The sequence below is a fragment of the Oncorhynchus nerka genome, unplaced genomic scaffold (assembly GCF_034236695.1).
Source record: "Oncorhynchus nerka isolate Pitt River unplaced genomic scaffold, Oner_Uvic_2.0 unplaced_scaffold_1562, whole genome shotgun sequence".
Taxonomy (NCBI): Eukaryota; Metazoa; Chordata; class Actinopteri; order Salmoniformes; family Salmonidae; genus Oncorhynchus; species Oncorhynchus nerka.
Window position 1 is genome coordinate 70258 of NW_027039755.1, and position 25912 is coordinate 96169.

The 25912-nt window shown below is 40.7% G+C and overlaps 4 non-coding genes across 4 annotated transcripts; all 4 read left to right on the top strand.

Moving 5' to 3' along the window:
* The first annotated feature begins 9013 nt into the window (after window positions 1-9013).
* Window positions 9014-9087, top strand: trnai-aau (transfer RNA isoleucine (anticodon AAU)). Its single transcript has one exon. It is a non-coding gene; the product is annotated as a tRNA-Ile (tRNA).
* An 81-nt stretch (window positions 9088-9168) lies between these two features.
* trnaf-gaa (transfer RNA phenylalanine (anticodon GAA)) lies at window positions 9169-9241 on the top strand. The gene has a single exon. It is a non-coding gene; the product is annotated as a tRNA-Phe (tRNA).
* Window positions 9242-15088: 5847 nt separating this feature from the next.
* On the top strand, window positions 15089-15160 carry trnaa-ugc (transfer RNA alanine (anticodon UGC)). The gene has a single exon. It is a non-coding gene; the product is annotated as a tRNA-Ala (tRNA).
* Window positions 15161-20874: 5714 nt separating this feature from the next.
* On the top strand, window positions 20875-20946 carry trnaa-ugc (transfer RNA alanine (anticodon UGC)). The gene has a single exon. It is a non-coding gene; the product is annotated as a tRNA-Ala (tRNA).
* The last annotated feature ends 4966 nt before the right edge of the window (window positions 20947-25912 follow it).

Genomic DNA, 25912 nt, shown 5'->3' on the forward strand with positions numbered 1-25912 from the left:
CTTGCACTGCAGGACGGCTTCATTGCTCCAGACCACCACAAGGGGAGTTTGCGCAATCATTATGCATTTGGGTCCCAAGGCTTTGATGACCAAAGACTACTTTTGACACGAGCCACCCTTGCCTTGTGGCGCCAACGAAGATTGCTGACAAAACAGATGGAAGTTGCCTTAACGAGTCAAGCAAATGTACAATTTGAGAGGAATGTGATAATGTAGAGATGGCTTTTTTTTGGTCAAAGTTAAATTACAAATCTCTATTTAGCAAGTTAGACTAGCTAGTGTTAGGAGAATGAATTTGTAAATGGTCTTTCAGGGACTCCTGAGAACTAACAAACCAGGCAGTTGTCTTGTGAAACAGTGGATGTAAAGAATCGAGCTGGCTAAAGCATTGACTGCACAATTGTAAGCTTGCCTTGCAATGCAGCTGAAGGAACATGGCTAGCTATTTACTTGCTTGAGTCGGATTAAAAATAACTGTTGCCGCTCTGGGTATGGACCTAAAACAGTTCTGAACTAATATTCATACCAATCAATGGAAGTCTGAATGGCATTAATGAAGCCTAGAGTAGAATATACCTTTTTGTGCCAAGGATGCAAGACCTATATACACATGTATTTTAGTTATTACCACGTATGAGATTCCCATATTGTAGCCTGTACATTGAATATATTCACCGACCATGTACTCTTCCCTGGCAAATAAAGGTGCGGTTCAGGTATGACACACTTTCAGTCATATCAAACGATGCGGTGTCTGCATGTATGTATTACAATTATACACTTCAAAAGTGTTTACTGCTCCTGGGATATCAATGATTACACATTGTAACTATACAATAGACTAAACATGATTGATTTCTCAATTCATATATAGAGGAAAAAAACCTATGCATATCTAACTCCATTAATCTGAGGACACAGGATAGTATTTCAACCAGTGGAGAATGTGAAACGCTTTATTGAAAAATCGATATGTCTTCCGTTTTTCCCAGACCTCAAAAGTAGTTTCCTGCTAGGGTTTTAAACGTTGTCGTGGACAGAACATCCAATCATGTTATAAAAAGGTGTACTTTTGAGAGCAAAAACCTACAGATGCAGGGACAAACAGTCAACAGGGAAATGTAAATGGAGAATAGGGGGAATTGTTTTTTTTTGGGGGGGGGGGATCAGGCAAAACATTGAAGGGATTTTACAGGGCCCTAATGACTACAGACATTGACAGTCTCCTAGCCTAAAAACAAATGCTGAATGCACTGCCTAGATTGAGGGAAATGCACTGTCCATTATTGGATTTGATCAGGGCATGGCAGGGAAGCACTAACAAACTGCCTTTTAGTCCAATAAAAATACATTATTAGGGTGATAAATAAAAGGCAGTTGCTCCACGCATGACACAAGAGAACCCTCTACTGGAGCAAAACGCTTACAGCACCTGGTATTCCCAGGCGGTCTCCCATCCAAGTACTAACCAGGCCCGACCCTGCTTAGCTTCCGAGATCGGGCACATTAACTTCATACTACACCCCCCCGCATGTGGGTTCCTGACTACAGCCTCAAGCTCATTACCATAACGCAACGTTAGTGATTTCTAAAAATCGCAAATGAAATGAAATAAATATGCCTGCTCTCAAGCTTATCCTTTTCTTAACAATCCTGTCATCTCAGATTTTCAAAATATGCTTTTGAACCAGAGAAAATCAATCATTTGTGTAAGAGTGTTGATAGCTAGCTTAGCATTTAGCGTTAGCATTTAGCATGCAACATATTCACAAAAACCAGCAAAGGAATCAAATAAAATAATTTACCTTTGAAGAACTTCAGATGTTTCAATGAGGAGACTCTCAGTTACATAGCAGATGTCCAGTTTTTCCTGAAAGATTCTTTGTGTAGGACACATCGTTCCGTTTTGTTACTATGCATTTGGCTACCGAAACTAACCGAAAATTCAGTCACCTACACGTCAAACTTTTTCCGAATTAACTCCATAATATCGACTGAAACATGGCAAACGTTGTTTGAATCAATCCTCAAGGTGTTTTGTCATATATCTCTTCATTGAAATGCCGTTCCTGGAAGCTTGCTTTGTCCTCAGAATCGCATGGAAAAATACTAGTAGCTGAGTTTTACGCACCAATTTCCACGCAGGACACCGTGCGGGACACCTGGTAAATGTAGTCTCTTATGGTCAATCTTCCAATGATATGCCTGCAAATACGTCACAATGCTGCAGACACCTTGGGGAAACGACAGAAAGTGCAGGCTCATTCCTGGCGCATTCACAGCCATATAAGGAGATCATGGAAAACGTAGCTTCGGAAATCCTGTTCATTTCCTGGTTGCTGAAACATCTTGGTTTTGCCTGAAGGTTTTGTTCTAGGGCACTCACAGTGAAAATCTTTGCAGTTCTGGAAACGTCAGAGTGTTTTCTTTCCAAAGCTATCAATTCCATGCATAGTCGAGCATCTTTTCGTGACAAAATATTGCGCTTAAAACGGGCACGTCTTTTTATCCAAAAATGAAATACTGCCCCTAGAGTCTTAACAGGTTAAAAAAAATATATATATATAATATAAAAACACACTATTTACAACATTCAGACAATAAAAGATGAACAATTCACCCTTTAACAAAATCAGAAAAAGAAAAAGTAACACAATTATCCACTAAAACCAATTAATAATGAATTACAAGTTTTCCATTTGATAGAATTTCAATTACAGTACTCACCCACAGTTTCCTCCACCGTTTCTATATATTATGTATCTTTCTCTAAAATACCACAACAAAAATCCACACTCACAATTTTCCCTTCATAATGACCTAAATTCCTTAATCTTATTGCATATCTAGCATGACTTAATACAAAATTCCCCTCATTAATCTTACTCATTACTACTGACTTATCCATGTTAACCTTTGCACCCGATGCCTGTCCATATACTTTAAAACACTCCATCACCCTTTTACACTTCCCTCATCTCTAACTGTTATAGTGGTATCATTTGCGTATTGATGAATCAAACTAAAACGTCCTTGTGGAGTCTGTACACAATTTATAAGATTATATTTTTTAAGAAATGCTGCTAAAGGTTCTACCGATAAAGCTGATAAAGGGCACCCCTGTCTCACAGATCTCTCAAGAATAAAATAATCAGTTAAAACCCCATTACACTTCACCCTACTTCTTGCCTTCTTATATAATAATTTTATCCATCCTACTATTCTATTACCAAAACCATATTTATCCATTACCCTAAACATAAAATCATGTTCCACCCTATCGAAAGCTTTATTTAAATCTATGCTTAAAACTAATTTTTTTAAATCACATCTCTAATTGTATCAGCAATATCTCTACCAGGGCACACTATAATTATGTGTAGGTGCTATAATATTTAAAACTTGCTTCATTCTATTTGCCAGTATCTTAGGTAATACCTTATAATCTGAATTTAATAAACTAATTGGCCTATAATTCTCCAGTTTCAATTTGCTCCCCTTATTTTTATATAAAATCAGCCCTGTCACCATAGATTCTGAAATACTATTATTATCCTCCATATATTGATAAACTTCCAATAAAATAGGTGCTAAAAAACATTCATATATTTGATAAAACTCTGCAATTATCCCATCTACTCCAGGACTCTTATTTACTTGTAAACCATTAATCGCATCTTTAACTTCATTCACTGTTATCTTCCCATCACACATTTGTTTATCCTCTACATAAATTTGCACATCCACACTATCCAATATCTCCTTTACACACCCCTCATCCACCTCCCCTTTCTTAAATAAATCCTTATAAAAATTCTGCACTGTTTCTAATATCTCTACATAAACATTGACAACTTCACCCTTTACATTTTATATCTTTCTAATATACACTGCTCAAAAAAATAAAGGGAACACTAAAATAACACATCCTAGATCTGAATGAATGAAATATTCTTATTAAATACTTTTTTCTTTACACAGTTGAATGTGCTGACAACAAATCACACAAACATTATCAATGGAAATCAAATTTATCAACCCATGGAGTCGCACTCAAAATTAAAGTGGAAAACCATGACCTCCCTACAACGCCTGGGCATGCTCCTGATGAGATGGCGGATGGTCTCCTGAGGGATCTCCTCCCAGACCTGGACTAAAGCATCCGCCAAGTCCTGGACAGTCTGTGGTGCAACGTGGCGTTGGTGGATGGAGCGAGACATGATGTCCCAGATGTGCTCAATTGGATTCAGGTCTGGGGAACGGGCGGGCCAGTCCATAGCATCAATGCCTTCCTCTTGCAGGAACTGCTGACACACTCCAGCCACGTGAGGTCTAGCATTGTCTTGCATTAGGAGGAACCCAGGGCCAACCGCACCAGCATATGGTCTCACAAGGGGTCTGAGGATCTCATCTCGGTACCTAATGGCAGTCAGGCTACCTCTGGCGAGCACATGGAGGGCTGTGCGGCCCCCCAAAGAAATGCCACCCCACACCATGTCTGACCCACCGCCAAACCGGTCATGCTGGAGGATGTTGCAGGCAGCAGAACATTCTCCACGGCGTCTCCAGACTCTGTCACGTCTGTCACATGTGCTCAGTGTGAACCTGCTTTCATCTGTGAAGAGCACAGGGCGCCAGTGGCGAATTTGCCAATCTTGGTGTTCTCTGGCAAATGCCAAACGTCCTGCACGGTGTTGGGCTGTAAGCACAACCCCCACCTGTGGACGTCGGGCCCTCATACCACCCTCATGGAGTCTGTTTCTGACCGTTTGAGCAGACACATGCACATTTGTGGCCTGCTGGAGGTCATTTTGCAGGGCTCTGGCAGTGCTCCTCCTGCTCCTCCTTGCACAAAGGCGGAGGTAGCGGTCCTGCTGCTGGGTTGTTGCCCTCCACGTCTCCTGATGTACTGGCCTGTCTCCTGGTAGCGCCTCCATGCTCTGGACACTACGCTGACAGACACAGCAAACCTTCTTGCCACATCTCGCATTGATGTGCCATCCTGGATGAGCTGCATTACCTGAGCCACTTGTGTGGGTTATAGACTCCGTCTCATGCTACCACTAGAGCGAAAGCACCGCCAGCATTCAAAAGTGACCAAAACATCAGCCAGGAAGCATAGGAACTGAGAAGTGGTCTGTGGTCACCACCTGCAGAACCACTCCTTTATTGGGGGTGTCTTGCTAATTGCCTATAATTTCCACCTGTTGTCAATTCCATTTGCACAACAGCATGTGAAATGTATTGTCAATCAGTGTTGCTTCCTAAGTTGACAGTTTGATTTCACAGAAGTGTGATTGACTTGGAGTTTCATTGTGTTGTTTGTGTTCCCTTTATTTTTTTGAGCAGGGAATGTTCTCCTCTGTTTATTCTTCTCTAATCCAAGAAAAAACAAAGTGCATTTCTCCCCTCAAAAATACTTTGCTTTACTTCTTATAAAAGCCCCCTTACACTTATCTATTTCATATTTACTAAATTTTTCTTTCAACTCTAAAAACATTTCTATATTATAATTAGGTTCACTGTCACACTTCCCCATTTCTTCTTCCAATTTAGCTCTCAACTAATTTTCTTTTCTTTTCATCCTAACCCTCTTTTTCCTTGCATATCTTATACTAAAAACTTTTATTTTTTCCTTAACCTTGTCCCACCATAAACACTTATCATTCTCTTTCTGCTTGTCCTCCATTTCACATGCTATCAAATATTTAAGTTGTTTCCCATATTCCTCATCTTCTAAATACCCTGCATTCATACACCATATTCCACCCCTGCTCTTTCCTTATCTAAGCCCACTGAAAATGTTAAACCTGCATGAGCACTAAAAGTTGCAAAACATACATAATATCCTTCATAAAATTCCTTCAACCGTCTTTTACTAAAACCAGATCTATCCTTGTTTGTTTCAAATCCCCTAAAACCACCTGCCTTCTAGAAAATTCTCTTTTGTCTGGATTTTCCTCTCCACATATCAATCATCACTTTTTCACCTCCACCGCCGCTTTCCTCTTCCTGTAGCCTCCCTTGTTCTATCAATATTTTCCATGTCAACTGAATCCGAAATTGACTCTAAATCCATCTCATCCAACCAACTCAAAATCTTCTTTCCTGTGCCCATTTGTGTCTCCTGTATCGTTGTCAGCATCCCACTCCCCTCCACTTCACCTCCTTCCGAGGCACCCACATCGCTCGAGGTCCCCCCAAAGTCTGTGAGTCCCCAGTTCCTCCACCCAGCCCACTCCCCCCCTCCTCCTGAAAACTCCCTCTTCTTATTTCTGAATCCATACTGCTCCCTATTTCATTTGTCTTCTGTTTCATCTTCTCCCTTCCACCCTCCACCACGTCCTCTCTTCCATCTTCTTCTCCTTCTTGTGGTGATACAATTGCTTCCTCAAAAAGTTCCTGTTAGAGGAAATTATAGTTTAGATGATCAATTATGTATACATTAATGATTAGAACCATTTATGCTAATACTATTATGTTATGATTTGAAAAGTATGGGTTTTTAGTTGAACTGTTACTGAAAATGTAAGCAGAAATGAATTGTGTCTGTGTCTCCTGGGAAAGTTTAAGAAGGAGGGATAAGATAGTTTTTCAAACAGATAAGAATGTTTTGGTTGGATTCCATTATTGGAGAGAAGTATATCCTTTAGACAGGTTGGAATGTAGTTTATGAGGGGAGTGAAACTATCTCCAGGACCGAATACTACGCCATTGTAAGGCTGGGAGAGGGTGTGAAACTGATGACGTCATTTTATGTTCACTTTCTTTATAATGTAATGTTCTTTGTATTTTGGGTCAGTACTCTCTGGAATTAAACGCTCTTACCTGGCTTTTAAGACTGGTCTCAATCTATTTCATGCATAATTAATGAACTTACAATTCATTAATGAATTTAGAAATGAGTGCTAATTGGTTTTGGCAATTAAAGCATAGAGGAATCTAAAATTCCTCTATCAGTTCCTGACTCCCCTCTTCAGCCAAAACCTCTCCACAGTTGCACTCCTCTAGTCTCTTTCAGCATCCACCACAAAAAGACCTTGCCCTTCCCTCCAACACATTCCCTCACATAATGACCCTGTTAACCACACTTGAAACATTTAAACTCAGGGCAGTCCTTGACTATGTGCCCAGACTGGATACACCGTCGACAAACCCTGACCTGCTTATCGTGTATTACTCGGAAATACTCTCCTCCCTCCAGTGTCTCAAATTATGTCGAAAATGGCAACGATTGTACTGTTTCAGTGAATTTTACTTTACAGATTCTCGTCCCGTCCACGATCTCTGTACCTGGCCAAACTCTCCTCCTTATTTCTGAGACAGCAGTTACACCCCAGCTACTCAGCTTATCCAGTATGACTTTGTCTTCGATGTATAACGGAAGATTCATGAAAGATACAACTAGCTCATTGGCAATCATATCTCTCGCCATGATCCTTGTATCTGTAATCATTAAACCATCCATTAACCAATCCTTTCCTTTTCCATTTCGCATTGTAATTTCGTACTTTCTTTCTCCTTTCATTCTACATCCCACCACCTCCCCACACACCTCTTTAATCGAACGTAGTAACTCCATTGTTGTAACTTTATCTTCTCCCATCAACTCCACTGCCACCGTAAATTCTTTGCCATATTTCAGTCCTCCTTCATCTCCATGTTTCTTCCGTTGAGAATATTCTTTGTCCTTGTCCATTCCACTAGTCATTGCCATGTTGTCCGTCATAGTAAACAAAAATGAGAACAAAAACTCTCCCCCAAGCAGCAAAACTGCAAAGGGGGAAAAAAACGAGGCAAACTTAAACTTGTTCAAATGCAAAAATCAAAATGATACTTCAAAAACGTTGAAAATAACCAAAAAGCTCTCAAGCAAACACTCTCAAGCAAACAAACACTCACTCACGACTTAATCACAAACACCTGTCTCACTTTCCAAACAGGAAGTGCTCACTCAGGCCGGTATGGCCGTAAGCAAGAAATTATCTCTTGGTGCACTATATAAAGTCAAAGTGAGTCTGATTAACATATGTTGCAGTTTCACCATTTAGATAAGCATCTTTGTGTCACTCAAAAGTGGAAGAAATTGCATATAATGTAGCAATCACGTTGGATGAAATACAAACTAACCTTGATTACTTATTTCAAAGTGAGGGCATCTGTATTTGTTCTTTCTTTATGCTCTGGCTTCAAGGAAACTTTCCACAGCTTTGTTTGTGGGCCTCAATGGTGTGTGCTACGCTGCTCCTCTGAAAGTAAGTAATGTCTTGCTTTTTCATCTGACATTTTGACATCAGTGTTACATGAGAGTTTCTTGTCATTGTTACATGACAGTAGGTTGTCCTAAGACAAGGCTGCATGAAGTGTGAACTGCAGCTTTCTTGGATCCACAAAAAAATGTGTTTTTGGGGAATGCGGGCATCGATCCCACTACCTATAGCATGCTAAGCAAACACAATACCAATTGATCAAATTCCCCAGCTGTTTGGAATTGCCACAAGGAGCAACCAAGAGGGTCCAGTCTTGTCAGGCTATGCTGTTGGTGGACTTGTTAGTTTGCGCTCCAGCACTTGCAGAGGCTCGGTGCATCTCAACAATTGTGCTCTGTAGCCAGCGGCCGGTTAGCTCAGTTGGTTAGAGTGTGTGATACGCTGCTCTCTGAAAGTAAGTAATGTCTTTCTTTTTCATCTGACATTGTGACATCAGTGTTACATGAGAGTTTCTTGTCATTGTTTACATGACAGTAGGTTGTCGTAAGACAAGGCTGCATGAAGTGTGATTTGGAGTTTTCTTGGATCCATAAAACAATGTGCTTTTGGAGAATGTGGGCATCGATCCCACTACCTCACGCGTGCAAAGCATTTGAGCTAATTCACCAGCCGTTTGGAATTTCCGCAAGAAGCAACCAAGAGGGTCCAGTCTTGTCAGGCTATGCTGTTGGTGGACTTGTTTGTTGACGTGCCAGCACTTGCAGAGGCTCGGTGCATTTCAACAATTGATCAAAATTGCAAATGGCCGGTTAGCTCAGTTGGTTAGAGTGTGGTGCTAATAACGCCAAGGTCATGGGTTCGATCCCCATACTGGCTATTATGTACATTTTGAGTGTCAAAATTATGAGTCACATGCATGTGAATTGTCAAGGGTGCCACAGAAGAAGATGAGTGATTATCCGAAATAGCTCAGTTGGGAGAGCGATAGACTGAAGATCTGAAGGTCCCTGGTTCGATCCCGGGTTTCGGTATTTGTTCTTTCTTTATGCTCTGGCTTCAAGGAAACTTTCCACAGCTTTGTTTGTGGGCCTCAATGGTGTGTGCTACGCTGCTCTCTGAAAGTAAGTAATGTCTTTCTTTTTCATCTGACATTGTGACATCAGTGTTACATGAGAGTTTCTTGTCATTGTTACATGACCGTTTCTTGTCATTGTTTACATACCTTAAGGGAAGATTTCGGCAGTTGCTGTATGGTTAGTGAGAAAGTCCATATTGCAAATGTATCGGTCCTTTACTAGACGTCCGAAATCGTTTGTAAAATTGCAAATGCGGACGGCGTCGGGCGTCGGGCCGAGCGGCAGGGCCGGACCTACCAGGAAGTCATCAAATGAACTTTGTCGGACATTCGGTTTCCGTTTTACAAAAATAATACGATTTTGGTCATTTTTCCGCTGTCCCGGAAATTCCCACAAGAGGGCATAAGCAATCATATTGCTATTGGACAAAACATAACGATTCACGACGGGGCCTTATCTCGAAAACTGAAAATATTTCGAAGCCGAAACTCGGTGAGCGTAGGGGCGGCATAATGGGCAGTTGGCCCCGAACAAGATGGCGTCTAGGCCTCAACGGTTTTTGAGTTATGGCCATTTATCTGGGATTAAAGGTCCAAAATGAAAATAGAGAAATTATTTTTCCACTTCACGTCAAAGTCAAGGAGCCTCCGGTGTCAATAAAAAAAGAACCAGCCATTTATCTATCGTCATTTAAGAGAAATCGTACAACGACAGATTGGTGATGTTCACGGATAGGTGTTTTTTTTTTCTTCAACGGTTACAGATCCAGTGGCAGGGTGTTCTTACGAATCTTTTTAAAGTGTGCTGCGGAGCTCTGCGAGATTTCTGTGATTTTCTATGATTTTCTGAAATAACACACACTCACTAAACCCTCCGTAAATAACTCAGTTCTTAACGTAAAGACTTAAAACTCAGGATTCTGTAAAGGCATACCCCAATCATGATATGAGTTTATTTATAGCTTCCTGTGCCAACCGGAAGTGCCTTAAATGGTGTCACAGTGGCAGTTTCCAAGGGTTAAAAAGGTCAGATCTTTCAAAACTTCATATGTGTGATTAGGCAACCCCCATAAACTGTAAGTCAGTCATTTCTCCCAACAGATGTCAAAGAAAAGCTCTCTCTCACACACACACACACATAAACACACACACAGCAAGGATGGAGTGACAAAGTGCGGTGCTTAAAGACACACAAAGCCTAAAATGGCATTTACATATTCTCTAGGCCGTGCCGAGTTCAACAAGATGCCCCGCTTGACCGCAGCTCGCTCGGTCTAAGCACAGCGACCATTAGAAAAGTAGGCCCAAAATGAAGGCTGGCCCTCAATGTCATTTGCTTTTGGGTGACAGTGAGAGAACCGTTAAGGTGAGAAGCACAAATCGACCTCAGGAACGTACCTGAGGTCCTCCCGATCTGTGCAAGCCTAACCTTGACCGTGTGGCATTAACCCTTACCAGTTAAAAGAAGGTGTTTACATCAAACAGTTTGCATTGACTTCTCTCCCCATAGGAATACATTGCCTGCACCTCTAAATTCAACCTGAAGCCTATGTGGGTTATGAATGCCTTATGAACCTGTCTTCTATGACAGTCCATCAGACCACTATGAGGTCTACCTGTGTCGATTCTAAGCTTCCTGGAGCAACCGGAAGTGGTTAAATTGACCCAAAAGGTGTTTTGATGTACATAACCTTCAAAGGTGAAAATGACTACATTTAACCCTGTGTAGATCGTAGATCAGTCAATTCTTAACTTAAAGACTTAAAACTCAGGATTCTGTAAGTGTCTATGTCAATCAAGACATGTGTTTACTTATAGCTTCCTGTGCCAACCGGAAGTGCCTTTAATTGGGTCACACTGTCTGTTTTGAAGGGTTAGAAAAGTCACATCTCTCCAAAACTTCATATGTGTGACTAGGTAACCCTCCTAAACTGTAAATCAGTCATTTCTCCCAGCAGATGTCAAAGAAAAGCTCTCACACACACACACAGCAAGGATGGAGTGATAAAGTGCGGTGCTCAAAGACACAGAGAGCAGGCAATGGCATAAACATAATCTCTAGGCCGTGCCGAGTTCAACGAGATATCCCGCTTGACCGTAGCTCGCTCGGTCTAAGCGCAGCGACCATTAGAAAAGTAGGCCCAAAATGAAGCCTGCCCCACAACGTCATTTGCTTTTGGGTGACAGTGAGAGAACCGTTAGGGTGAGAAGCACAATTTGACCTCAGGTACGTTCCTAAGGTCCTCCCGATCCGTGCAAGCCTAACCTTGACCGTGTGGCATTAACCCTTAATAGTTAAAAGAAGGTGTTTACTTCAAAGAGTTTGCATTGACTTCTCTCCCCATAGGAATACATTGCCTGCACCCCTAAATTCAACCTGAAACCTATGTGGGTTATGAATGTCGTATGAACCTGTCTTCGATGACAGTCCATCAGGCCACTACGAGGTCTACCTGTGTTGATTCTAAGCTTCCTGGACCAACCGGAAGTGGTTAAAATCACCCTAAAAGTGTTTATCCATACCCTGCCTGCAGTTTGATAGAGAGTGCATTCAACCCTGTGTAAATCAGTCAATTCTTAACGTAAGGACTTAAAACTCAGGAATCTGTAAAAGCATACCCCAATGAGGATATGTGTTGATTTACAGCTTCCTGTGCCAACCGGAAGTGCCATAATTGGTGTCTCTTGGGCTGTTTCGAGTGGTTAAAAAAGTCAGATCTTTCCAAAACTTCATATATGTGATTAGGCAACCCCCATGAACTATAAATCAGTCATTTTTCCCATAAAATTTCAAAGGAAAACTAAATCACACACACAGACAGCTTGGAAGTAGGGACCCATTGGGGTGCGTAGAGACATACACTGCCTGCATTAGTAAACCTTGTTGGAACTTTTAAAGAACCGTCGGACCTAGAGTTCAAACTTTAGAATCCTGTTCTAGACCTCCGGTCGATAGTGCGTGGTGAGTTACGTGGCTCTAGACGGTTCTCGGACCGAGAAACAGCTTCGTACATTTGCAATGACTTCAATTCATTTTTGCATCACGAAAATGGCGACATTTAGAAATGTCCCAGAGTCGCAAGACTAGGTGCATTGCGACCGTCTCGGCCCATATAGACAGACCCCAACGTTTCTGTCCGATAGCTCATTTAAGGACCCCGTAGCAAGTCATGGAAAAAAGTGGATTTTCAGCACCAATTAGGGTTTTGCTCGGACACCAAATGACCGATCGAGCCGAAACTTGGGATTCGGGGTCGCCTCAGCAAGGTCTACACATAACATAAGAAATGGACTCGCAGCTAGAACGTAACTACGTGTTTTATGTTTTTTTATGGTTTGAACCGAAGGCGTTGTGAATTTTGGGCCAGCTCTGAAGTATGTGATAGTTGGCTACTAAACGAGTTGGAAAAAGTGGGTTTGGTGTCAGTTTGTATCAGTTTGGTGTCAGAATGATATCTAATTGACTGATGGACGATGACTTGCTGGTGACTCTTGTCCATTTGCAATATGTTTAAACAGTGAGGTACCATCACCAAAAGTGACATTCTGAAATCAACCCTAACGAGCCATTGAGATGAACCAGAATCACTGCCCAGCCATCCCGAGTTCATCGGGCCAGTCAATTTCACATTCCTGCAGGATTTTTATAGCAGGACAGTACCTGCCCATAGTACCTGCCCATTGAACCATATTGCAAATGCACAGTGACTTTGCAAAAGTGAGAAAACATAAACAAATGGACATGATGAAATCAACACAATGAGTGATGGAAAGGTACAACTCTCACTGCTCGGCCATCCTGTGTTCATCAGGCCAGTCAATTTTGCATTTTTGAGCATGTCAAATTTCACATGGTAAATGCCCATTGAACCATATTGCAAATGCACGTGCAATATGATTGTATAGTGAAAAAACATCACCAAATGGACATGATGAAATCAACACAACGAGTGATGGAAAGGAACAACTATCACTGCCCGGCCATCCTGTGTTCCCATAGCGGGCATTAATATCAGAATGACCGGTAAATTCATTTACAACCATATTTTTATTTTTGGGTTACCAGGTGCCTATTTTCAATCACCAGTTGCACAACAATGCGTATCCATCAGAATATTTTAAACAGTCCATAAAGCACTCAGGACGGCCCCCAAAGATAGAGGGCCGTAGTAGGGTACTCCCATAGCGGGCATGGACAATAGGAGTCCTGGTAAATGCATTTACAACCATATTTTTATATTTGGGTTACCAGTTGCACAACAATGCACGTGCATTTGGAATATGATTGTATAGTGAAAAAACATCACCAAATGGACATGATGAAATCAACACAACGAGTGATGGAAAGGAACAACTATTACTGCCAGGCCATCCTGTGTTCATCAGGCCAGTCAATTTTGCATTTCTGCAGGATTTTCGAGCATGTCAAATTTCTTATGGCATTTGGCCCCCAAAAAAGTGACTTTTGACTTTGACTTTTGACTTCCTATGAAATCATATTGTAAATGGACAAATCATATTCCTTATGCACAAGTTAAATTTTTTTTTTTAAATATGATAATAAAATACAACTAAAGAATGTTGATACAGTTCTTATACGTGTGTAATCGACACAAAATTTGAAAGAATTTCGAAAAACGGTCCAGAAAGCACTTTTTTAAGGGTGTGTGAAGTTTTTTACAAAATTTTGACATTTTTGACTTTTGACTTTTGACTTCCTATGAAATCATATTGAAAATGAACAAAACATATTACTTATGCGCATGTAAAAAATTAAAAAATTATGATAATAAAATTGGACAAAAGTATATTCATACAGTTCTTACACATGTGTAATTGACAAAAAATCGAAAGAATTTCGAAAAACGGTCCAGAAAGCACTTTTTTAAGGGGTGATAAGTTTTTGACAAAAAAATCATTTTTTCAAAATGTTGCTTTTGGACGTTGACTTGGGTTACATTTCCAATATGAAAAACCAAGGTGGAGCGGATTCGCCACCTGTTGGATTTTTAAAGTGTTACAACTGGCAATTGCCATATGGCATTTGCAATACACTTTGCATGAATCAACGCCGAATTGGGTGGTATTGGACAATGTGTATATGGTTTGTCCGATGCCAATGACTTCCCATTCATTTTTGTCCAATACAGGGGGGTAATTCCCTTACCTACAGTATTCCCCAACTTGTCTTTTGAGAGTATTCACTTGTTAAATTAGCTTTTGCACAACTCCCACTTTCCACAATGTTGACATTCTAAGAATGAAATAGATGCGCAAAGCCATCTGTTTTTGTTAACTGAAGCACATGGGTTCAATCCCTGTTCGACGTTTATGGTAGATAGCTGATATTATGGAAATGTACTTTCATCACAACAGTGTAAAGAAAAGGTCAATTGTCTTGATATGGCCACTGCGACCTGTATGCTCTAGTCGGCTGGCCCTCGCTACATATTCGTTGCCAGAACCACTGGCTATTTTGTTATTGACTGTGCGCTTGTTTGTTCCATGTGTAACTCGTCGCCAGAACCACTGGCTCCAGGTCATCTGTAAGTCTATGCTAGGTAAAGCTCCGCCTTATCAAGGCAATCACAGGCGGCCTAGTCCTCTCGCAGCAGTCCCTTCCAGCTGCAGTCAGAGCAGGAGATGTTCACCCCTCCGCGTCCAGACTGCAAATGAATTGCACTGCTTTGCTTTACCTTGGCCAGGTCGCAGTTGTGTATGAGAACTTGTTCTTAACTGGCGTACCTGCTATAATAAAGGAGAAATTTAAGAAAATAAGAAACAATTTTTTCTTTCCCAGAAAGGGGGTGTAGCTCAGTGGTAGAGCGCATGCTTTGCATGTATGAGGTCCTGGGTTCAATCCCCAGCTTCTCCATGTTTTTTTGCAGGAAACAGAGATGTGCTAAATAATTTGGTATTTTAATCTGAAGAACATGCATTCAATCCCTGTTAGTACATTTATAGAACAGAAGAGGCATGGTTGCCAACGTTTATGGCATCATTTTCAAAAACTATGGCATCATTTTCAAAAACGTTCATGTAAATCGAGTCAACCAAGATGGCATAGCAGTTCAGACGTCTTTTGTCCTCGTCTTGTCGTGTCCTGTATATATATATATTTACAACTTTTTTCACATACATTTTATTTTTATTTTCCATCTACTCATCTTCAAAACACTCCTGCAACCCGCCTCACCAATTTATATTTATAAAAAAGTATTATTTACCTCAAATCTGTAATCCTCCAAGAAGCTAGCCAGAAGCTAGCCCAGACGCTAATCCAGAAGCTAATCAGAAGCTAGTTCAGAAGCTAGTTAGCTTCTTTACTGGCAAAACGTTAGTATTCAGCTAACCACGGTTTGTGGTCATCAGCTATCCTTTAGCTCGAAAATCTATCGCCAGTTTTGTACGGCGCAGCGCGGCTCGGAACGGAACATACCGGACCAATTTTTCTCTCCATGTCCCTGGATTTCAACTGCTCTCTGGACATTCATACCTGGATCTCACAGCTAGCTAGCTGCTATCCGTGTGACTATTGGCTTTCGTCGATTCCGGAGCAAACATCAATTATTCCGGAGCTAGCCAGCTCCGTCAATCACTCCTGAGTTCCATCAATCACTCCGGGGCTGCATTCACCTATCCGGACCCGCCTACGCGGAGCCCCACCGGGCCTTCACAACTGGACTGCCGACGTTATCTACCCGAAGGAGATCCGGCTGGCTCCTCCGTTGCGACGTTACCTGAACGCCCATCTGCGGCCTGCTAACCGTTAGCTGTCTTACCGGCTGCTATCTGAATAGACAATCGGACAATTTATTTATTTTTATTATTATTATGTTTTCTTCTTGGGCCTCTATAACTATATCTATTGTTTTTATTTTTGTTGTTGTTGTGTGATTTGGATTAATCCCCTCTACCACACGGAACCCCACTAATCTACTGACAGAACGCAAAAGGTTGCTAACAACAGACCTCCATCCTATGCTAGCTTGCTACCGATGGCCTGGCTAGCTGTCTAAATCACCGTGACCCCCAACCAACCTCTCCACTCACTGGACCCTTTTGATCACTCGACTAAGCATGCCTCTCCTTAATGTCAATATGTCTTGTCCATTGCTGTTCTGGTTAGTGTTTATTGGCTTATTTCACTGTAGAGCCTCTAGTCCTGCTCACTATACCTTATCCAACCTATTAGTTCCACCACCCACACATGCAATGACATCTCCTGGTTTCAATGATGTTTCTAGAGACAATATCTCTCTCTTCATCACTCAATACCTAGGTTTACCTCCACTGTATTCACATCCTACCATACCTTTGTCTGTACATTATACCTTGATGCTATTTTATTGCCCCCAGAAACCTCCCTTTACTCTCTGTTACAGACGTTCTAGACGACCAATTCTTATTGCTTTTAGCCGCACCCTTATTCTACTCCTCCTTTGTTCCTCTGGCGATGTAGAGGTGAATCCAGGCCCTGCAGTGCCTAGCTCCACTCCTATTCCCCAGGCGCTCTCTTTTTTGACTTCTGTAACCGTAAATAGCCTTGGTTTCATGCATGTTAACATTAGAAGCCTCTTCCCTAAGTTTGTTCTATTCACTGCTTTAGCACACTCTGCCAACCTGGATATTCTAGCTGTGTCTGAATCCTGGCTTAGGAAGACCACCAAAAATTCAGAAATTTTAATTCCAAACTACAACATTTTCAGACAAGATAGAACTGCCAAAGGGGGCGGTGTTGCAATCTACTGCAAAGATAGCCTGCAGAGTTCTGTCCTACTATCCAGGTCTGTACCCAAACAATTTGAACTTCTACTTTTAAAAATCCACCTCTCTAAAAACAAGTCTCTCACCGTTGCCGCCTGCTATAGACCACCCTCTGCCCTCAGCTGTGCTCTGGACACCATATGTGAACTGATTGCCCCCCATCTATCTTCAGAGCTCGTGCTGCTAGGGGACCTAAACTGGAACATGCTTAACACCCCAGCCATCCTACAATCTAAACTTGATGCCCTCAATCTCACACAAATTATCTATGAACCTACCAGGTACCTCCCCAAAGCCTTAAACACGGGCACCCTCATAGATATCATCCTAACCAACTTCCCCTCTAAATACACCTCTGCTGTCTTCAATCAAGATCTCAGCGATCACTGCCTCATTGCATGCATCCGTAATGGGTCAGCGGTCAAACGACCTCCACTCATCACTGTAAAACGCTCCCTGAAACACTTCAGCGAGCAGGCCTTTCTAATCGACCTGGCCGGGGTATCCTGGAAGGATATTGATCTCATCCCGTCAGTAGAGGATGCATGGATATTTTTAAATGACTTCCTAACCATCTTAAATAAACATGCCCCATTCAAGAAATGTAGAACCAGGAACAGATATAGCCCTTGGTTCTCCCCAGACCTGACTGCCCTTAACCAACACAAAAACATCCTATGGCGTTCTGCATTAGCATCGAACAGCCCCGTGATATGCAGCTGTTCAGGGAAGCTAGAAACCATTATACACAGGCAGTTAGAAAAGCCAAGGCTAGCTTTTTCAAGCAGAAATTTGCTTCCTGCAACACTAACTCAAAAAGTTCTGGGACACTGTAAAGTCCATGGAGAATAAGAACACCTCCTCCCAGCTGCCCACTGCACTGAAGATAGGAAACACTGTCACCACTGATAAATCCACCATAATTGAGAATTTCAATAAGCATTTTTCTTTCACAGAAAGGGGTGTAGCTCATGGTTTCCACCGCATGCTATCCTAGGTCCTGGGTTCAACAGTCTCTCCATGTTTTTTTGCAAAGACCAAACCTTCCTTTCCAGAATGTTGGAATTCTCCCAAAACAGATCAGCTAAATGTTTGTATTTTAAGCTGAAGAAATCTGTTCAATCCCTGTTAGTACATTTATAGAACAGAAGTGGCATGGTTGACAACTTTCTGGATCATTTTCTAAAACTATCTGCCAAAATTTTGCGATCCCTATTACTAGCCTGTTCAACCTCTCTTTCATTGTCTGAGATTCCCAATGGAGTTGGAAATAAAGTGCAGTCATCCCCTCTTATTGGGGGACACTCTTGACCCAAACTGCTGCATACAGATCTATATGATCCTTTACCATGCCTTTCTGAGGTCTTGTGTGCCAAAGTCACATTTGCAAACTACTATTTCCGGAATTTGATATTTATATACCTTCTCTGCTATATATATCTGGTTTCAGAGCTGGTCATGGTGGCACCTCAGCACGCTCAAGGTTTAAAAAAAAAAAAATCGCTTCATTTTGTTATTGACTGTGCGCTGTTTGTTCCATGTGTAACTCATCGCCAGAACCACTGGTTCCAGGTCATCTGTAAGTCTATGCTAGGTAAATCACCTTATCAAGGCACTCACTGGCGGCCTAGTCTCAAATGATTGCCTCGCAGCAGTCCCTTCCAGCTGCAATCAGAGCAGGAGATGTTCACCCCTTCGCGTCCAGACTGCAAATGAATTGCACTGCTTTGCGGACCTCTGGCCAGGTCTCTAGGGGTGTATGAGTTGTTCTTAACTGGCTTTCTCTGTCTAATAAATGAGAAATTCGCTCTTGCTGAAAGGGGGTGAGTCTCTGATCCACCTTGCATGTATGAGGTCCATTCTGTATACTTCCGGCCCTTCATTCCATGTTTTTTTGCAGGAAACAGAGATGTGCTAAATAATTTGGTTTTTTAATCTGAAGAAATGCATTCAATGCCTGTTAGTACATTTATAGAACAGAAGTGGCATGGTTGCCAATGTTTAAATACAATTTTCAAAAACTGAAGTGCATGTAAATCTTCAACCAAGATGGCATAGCAGTTCAGACTACCTTTTGTCCAACATCTTGTCGTGTCCTGACTATAATATATTTACAACTTTTTCACATACATTTTAGGTTTTTTATTTTCCATCAACTCATCTTCCAGACCCATAAAACACTCTCCTGCAATCCAAATTTATACTTATAAATTGGTATTATTTACCTCAAATCTGTAAGCCTCCAAGAACTAGCCAGAAATTCCAAGAAGCTAGCCAGAAACTAGCCATCCTACCAGACGCTAATCCAGAAGCTAATCACAAAATAGCCTCCAATACTCTACTGGCAACAAATTGGATGCAACCTATCACAGTGCAATCCGTTTTGTCACCAAAGCCCCATTTATACTACCCACCATTGCGACCTGTAGCTCACGTTGGCTGGCCCTCAGCTTCCATACGAAAAATCTATCGCCAAACCCACTGGCTCCATGTCATCTACAAGACCCTGCTAGGAAAGTCCATGTCCCTTATCTCAGCTGCTGTCACATTCATCCCCACCTCACAGCTCCAGCAGGTGTTATCCGTGTCTCTGGGTCACCCCCAAAACATCAATTATTCCGGAGCTAGCCAGCTCCGCCAATCCTTCCAGTTCCTCAATGCCAATGACTGCAGTCACCTATCCAAAATTTTACTGAAACTGGAAACACTTATCCTTCACAACTGGACTGCCGAGCTTTATCACCCAAGGAGATCCAGAGCAGCTCCTCAGATTACTGCACCTGTACATGAACCCCCATAATTTAGCCCAAACAACTACCTCTTTCCCAACTGTATTTAATAGATTTATTTATTTTGCAATTTATTTATTTTTATTTTATTTGTTTTCTTCCATTGCAAAATAACCATTCCAGTGTTTTTATTTTTGTTATATTGTGATTTTTAACTTTGCCACCATGGCCAAGAGGTTTTGCCTTTACCAACCTTCTCATCATTTCTCCATTGTATAGCTTGTTTATACTGTATTATTGACTGCTTTGTTTGTTTTACTCCATGTGTAACTCTCCAACCAATCTGTTCAAATCCTTTGCCTTTATCTTGGCCAGGTCCATGAAATGAGAATTCATTCAACTTTGCCTACCAGGAAAAATCATGTTGTATCAATATTTGAACACAACTATTAATTAAGGGGAATTATCTTACGATAGAGCCACTTTACATGTTTTAAGTATTCCCTAACTTTCTTTTGAGAGTTTCACTGGAGTGTTAAATAAAGCAGTGTATTGACAACTCCGTTTTTCCAGAATGTTGACATGCTAAGAATGTATGAGGTCCTTTCTCCATCTGTTTTTGTTAACTGAATTCACATTTCAACCCTACTACTTTATGGAATGTTGATATTTAAATGTACTTTCATCACAACATAAAGAAATTGCAATTGTCTTGATGGCCATGGTGGCCTAGTGGTAAGGCGTTGCCTTTAAAAAAAAAAACCGCTGGCTATTTTGTTATTGACTGTGCGCTAGTTTGTTCCATGTGTAACTCGTCGCCAGAACCACTGGTTCCAGGTCATCTGTAAGTCTATGCTAGGTAAAGCTCCGCCTTATCAAGGCACTCACTGGCGGCCTAGTCCTCTCGCAGCAGTCCCTTCCAGCTGCAATCAGAGCAGGAGATGTTCACCCCTTCGCGTCCAGACTGCAAATGAATTGCACTGCTTTGCTTTACCTTGGCCAGGTCGCAGTTGTGTATGAGAACTTGTTCTTAACTGGCTTACCTGCTCTAATAAAGGAGAAATTTAAGAAAAAAAAAAAATCTTCCCAGAAAGGGGGTGTAGCTCAGTGGTAGAGCGCATGGTTTGCATGTATGAGGTCCTGGGTTCAATCCCCAGCTTCTCCATGTTTTTTTGCAGGAAACAGAGATGTGCTAAATAATTTGGTTTTTTAATCTGAAGAACATGCATTCAATCCCTGTTAGTACATTTATAGAACAGAAGTGGCATGGTTGCCAATGTTTATGGCATAATTTTCAAAAACTGAAGTTCATGTAAATCGAGTCAACCAAGATGGCATAGCAGTTCAGACGTCTTTTGTCCTCGTCTTGTCGTGTCCTGTATATATATATATATTTACAACTTTTTCACATACATTTTATTTTTATTTTCCATCAACTCATCTTCAAAACACTCTCCTGCAACCCGCCTCACCAATTTATACTTATAAAAAGTATTATTTACCTCAAATCTGTAATCCTCCAAGAAGCTAGCCAGAAATTCCAAGAAGCTAGCCAGAAACTAGCCAGAAGCGAGCCCAGACGCTAATCCAGAAGCTAATCAGAAGCTAGTTCAGAAGCTAGTTAGCTTCTTTACTGGCAAAACGTTAGTATTCAGCTAACCACGGTTTGTGGTCATCAGCTATCCTTTAGCTCGAAAATCTATCGCCAATTTTGTACGGCGCAGCGCGGCTCGGAACGGAACATACCGGACCAATTTTTCTCTCCATGTCCCTGGATTTCAACTGCTGTCTGGACATTCATACCCGGATCTCACAGCTAGCTAGGTGTTATCCGTGTGACTATGGGCATTCGTCGATTCGAAGCAAACATCAATTATTCCGAGCTAGCCAGCTCCGTCAATCACTCCTGAGTTCCATCAATCACTCCGGGGCTGCAGTCACCTATCCGGACCCATTTTACTGCCTACGCGGAGCCCCACCGGTCCTTCACAACTGGACTGCCGACGTTATCTACCCGAAGGAGATCCGGCTGGCTCCTCCGTTGCGACGTTACCTGAACACCCATCTGCAGCCTGCTAACCGTTAGCTGCTATCTGAATAGACAATCGGACAATTTATTTATTTTTATTATTATTATGTTTTCTTCTTGGGCCTCTATAACTATATCTATTGTTTTTATTTTTGTTGTTGTTGTGTGATTTGGATTAATCCCCTCTACCACACGGAACCCCACTAATCTACTGACGGAACGCAAGAGGTGGCTAACAACAGACCTCCATCCTATGCTAGCTTGCTACCGATGGCCTGGCTAGCTGTCTAAATCGCTGTGACCTCCAACCAACCTCATGGGTTCAAATCCCATGCCTTTATAGAAAAGGCTTCAAATTCCATGGAAATTTACATTCATTGGAGGACTTTGTAGAAAAATCATGTTGTATCAATATTTGAACACAACTATTATATTAAGGGGAATTATCTCTACGATAGAGCCACTTTACATGTTTCCTGTCCTACAGTATTCCCCAACTTGTCTTTTGAGAGTATTCACTTGTTAAATTAGCTTTTGCACAACTCCCACTTTCCACAATGTTGACATTCTAAGAATGAAATAGATGCGCAAAGCCATCTGTTTTTGTTAACTGAAGCACATGGGTTCAATCCCTGTTCGACGTTTATGGTAGATAGCTGATATTATGGAAATGTACTTTCATCACAACAGCGTAAAGAAAAGGTCAATTGTCTTGATATGGCCACTGCGACCTGTATGCTCTAGTCGGCTGGCCCTCGCTACATATTCGTCGCCAGAACCGCTGGCTATTTTGTTATTGACTGTGCGCTTGTTTGTTCCATGTGTAACTCGTCGCCAGAACCACTGGCTCCAGGTCATCTGTAAGTCTATGCTAGGTAAAGCTCCGCCTTATCAAAGCACTCACAGGCGGCCTAGTCCTTGCGCAGCAGTCCCTTCCAACTGCAGTCAGAGCAGGAGATGCCCATCTGTAAATAGCCCACCCAATCTACCTACCTCATCCCCATATTGTTGTTATTTACTTTCTGCACTTTTGCACACCAGTACTTCTACTTGCACATCATCATCTGCTCATCTATCACTCCAGTGTTCATTTGCTAAATTGTGATTACTTCGGTACTATGGCATATAGGATGTTACATGAACTTGAAAAGGACGATGATGATCCAGACTATGATGTTGTGAACTATTTGAAAATCCATGCAGAGCTAGGGTTTTATGAAAAGAAATGTTTAGGTGCTATTGTTAGGAGTAAGGCACAGTACGCCTTGGAGGGAGAGAAATGTACTTCCTTTTTTCTGGGGCTTGAAAAACGAAAGCATTTTAAGAGTTATATTTTAGAATTGGAAAATGAAAAAGGTGTAAAGGTAAATGATTTTGTTTGACATCGTAGATTCAGTTGAATCCTTTTACAGAAATGTTTATAAAAAGAATGATGTGGACAAAGTGTGTGTTGCAAAAGTGTTGGAGAAAATCAGTGCCAAAGTATCTCAGGCAAATAGAAGAATGTGTGATGAAGAGATTTCAATTATAGAAATCAAGAAAGCAATTGAGAACACTCAAGGAAATAAAATTCCAGGTTTGGATGGTTTAACAAATTAATTCTATATAGTTTTTGTGGATACTTTGGCACCCATTTTATTGAAGGTTTTTCAGTATATGGAAGAGAATAAGGAAATCCCTGAGTCTATGTCAATTGGTATGTTAACCATCTTATTTAAAAATAGAGGCAGTAGGTTAAAGTTAGAAAATTATAGGCCTATTAGTCTTCTAAATTCAGATTATAAAATACTGACTAAAGTTTTAGCTAATAGGATGAAAAAGGTGATTGGAAGTATTATTACATCAACACAAGCCTACGGAATACCTGGAAGAGATGTTGCAGATATAATTTGTACAATTAGATGTTGTTAAGCAAATGAAAAATGAAGGTGGTATAGTTTTAAGTTTAGATTTTAAGAAAGCTTTTGATAAAGTGGAACAGTTTTCTGCTACAGACTTTGGAGAGGTTTGGTTTTGGGCCAAAATTTGTATCTTGGAATAACTTGTTGTATAGTGGAGCAAAAAGTTGTGTTAAATGTAACGGAGATACTTTCCCTATAGAGAGGTCAGAATGGCAGGGTTGTCCTTTGTCAGCTCTATTGTACAGTGTTTCTACGGAACCTTTAGCTGTTTTAATACTTGGAGACAAAGAGGTGAGGGGTGTTGGAATCCCAGGTGGTGGTGTCAGTGTTATACATCAGTATGCTGATGACACTACTTTTACTGTGAAGGATGTAGGTAGCATTTAAAGCATAATGAAAATCATAGATATCTACTGTAAGGCATCGGGGGCTGAAGTTAATATAGAGAAGATGGAAATTATGTTTTTTGGGGATATCAATGCAAATAAGTGTGAGATTCCATTTAAGGTAGCTAAGGATTTTATAAAGGTGCTGGGAGTAAATATTGGTATAGAGGAGAAAGAGGCAAGGGACATAACTTGGACGGGGATCCTCAATAAAATCAAGCTAACTTTGAATTTCTGGAAAAATAGAAAATTAAAGTTAAAAGGTAAAGTAATTGTAGTAAATGCTTTGGTATCATCTAAACTTGTGTATATTTTGGGAGTTCTAGACATGCCAGAGTGGGTTATAAATGAATTGAATAATGTGGTGTCTAATTTTATATGGGATGGTAAAGGTGTTAGAATTGCGCAGAAAACATTGATAGCAGACTATGATGATGGAGGTTTAAAACTTGTAGATTTTGACGTTAAAAGAAAAGCTATTTGGATAAAAACAGTAAAGAAATATTTGTATGACAGCTTAGATTATGGCTGGAAACATTTTTTCAAAGTCTATTTGGATGAGAGTGGTGGATGTGAAGATAATGGTTTGTTGATGGGTCTTAAAAGGAAAATGTGTGAAAAGGTACCAGATTTTTATAAAGAAGTGCTAAATGCATGGGCAGAGTTGTTGCCTGATGTGTATTATGAGTGTGGGCATTTGACCTAATTATGAATCATCCTGTTTTTCTGAATGAGAACATTAAGTACAAAGAAAAGGTGTTATATAGTGAAGTATTTATGAGTGCAGGTCTTAGACAGATAAAAGACTACACATATGAGGTAATTCCAGGTGTTTTCCTGAAGAAGCTATTGTTGACACCATCCATGAATGGGATGTAGAGGTGGGTAGGGGAACAGTGAAGAATATGTACGAGAAGATAAAAGAAAGTATACCAAACACATGGGTGGATTTAATCAATAGTGAAGTTGTTAGAGAAGATTTATTTGTCTTTCCTAAATTGTTTATTGGTAACAGTAAGGAGAAGGCTCATTTATCTAGTATCCCGGTGAAAAGATTCTATAAAATAATGGTAGAGAAAAATGTGAAAAGGCCAGCTGCGGAGAAAGTTTGGAAAGGAATTTTTCCAACTTTGGATGTAAAAAAGATATGGAAAACTTTAAATGTAAAATATAAAAGTATGGAATGTGAAAGTAACGATTTTAAAATAAGGCATAATCGTATATATACAAAGGTGGTTTTACATCAAATCAATAGGGAAATAAAAAGAGAATGTAACTTATGTCACGAGTCACCGGAAAATTTACTGCATTTGTTTGTGGAATGTGAGGAGTTAAAATATTTATTTTGTAAGGTAAAGGGAATGATACATAGAAACTGGAAGGGTGATATTTAAAAAAAAATATGTGTGGAATGAATTGATGTTATTTGGCGTGGCTGGTAAATGCGAGGGTGTTAATGTTGTTTTGTTGAATGTTGCTTTGAGTTTTGTGAGGTATGCTATTTTTTGTAGGAGGAATTATGCTTTTTCTTGAGGGGAAGAGGGTAAGGGTGTGGGATATTTTTGTAGTATTGTTGAAGAAGCATATAGATATGTTTCATTGTTATGGAAGGGAATGTTTTGATGAAGCTTTTGTGGAGGTGAGTGGGTTGATTTCAAGGGTGGAGGGTGGAAGAATTACTTATATTTTTGAAAGTATTGGTATGTTAATTTCCTTTTGGTTTTTATAGTTGTTCGGGAGTTGATTTCAACATGCCTGTTTTGTGAGATTAGAATTTATGTTATGTTTTTCTTAGTATTTGTTGTATTTTATTTA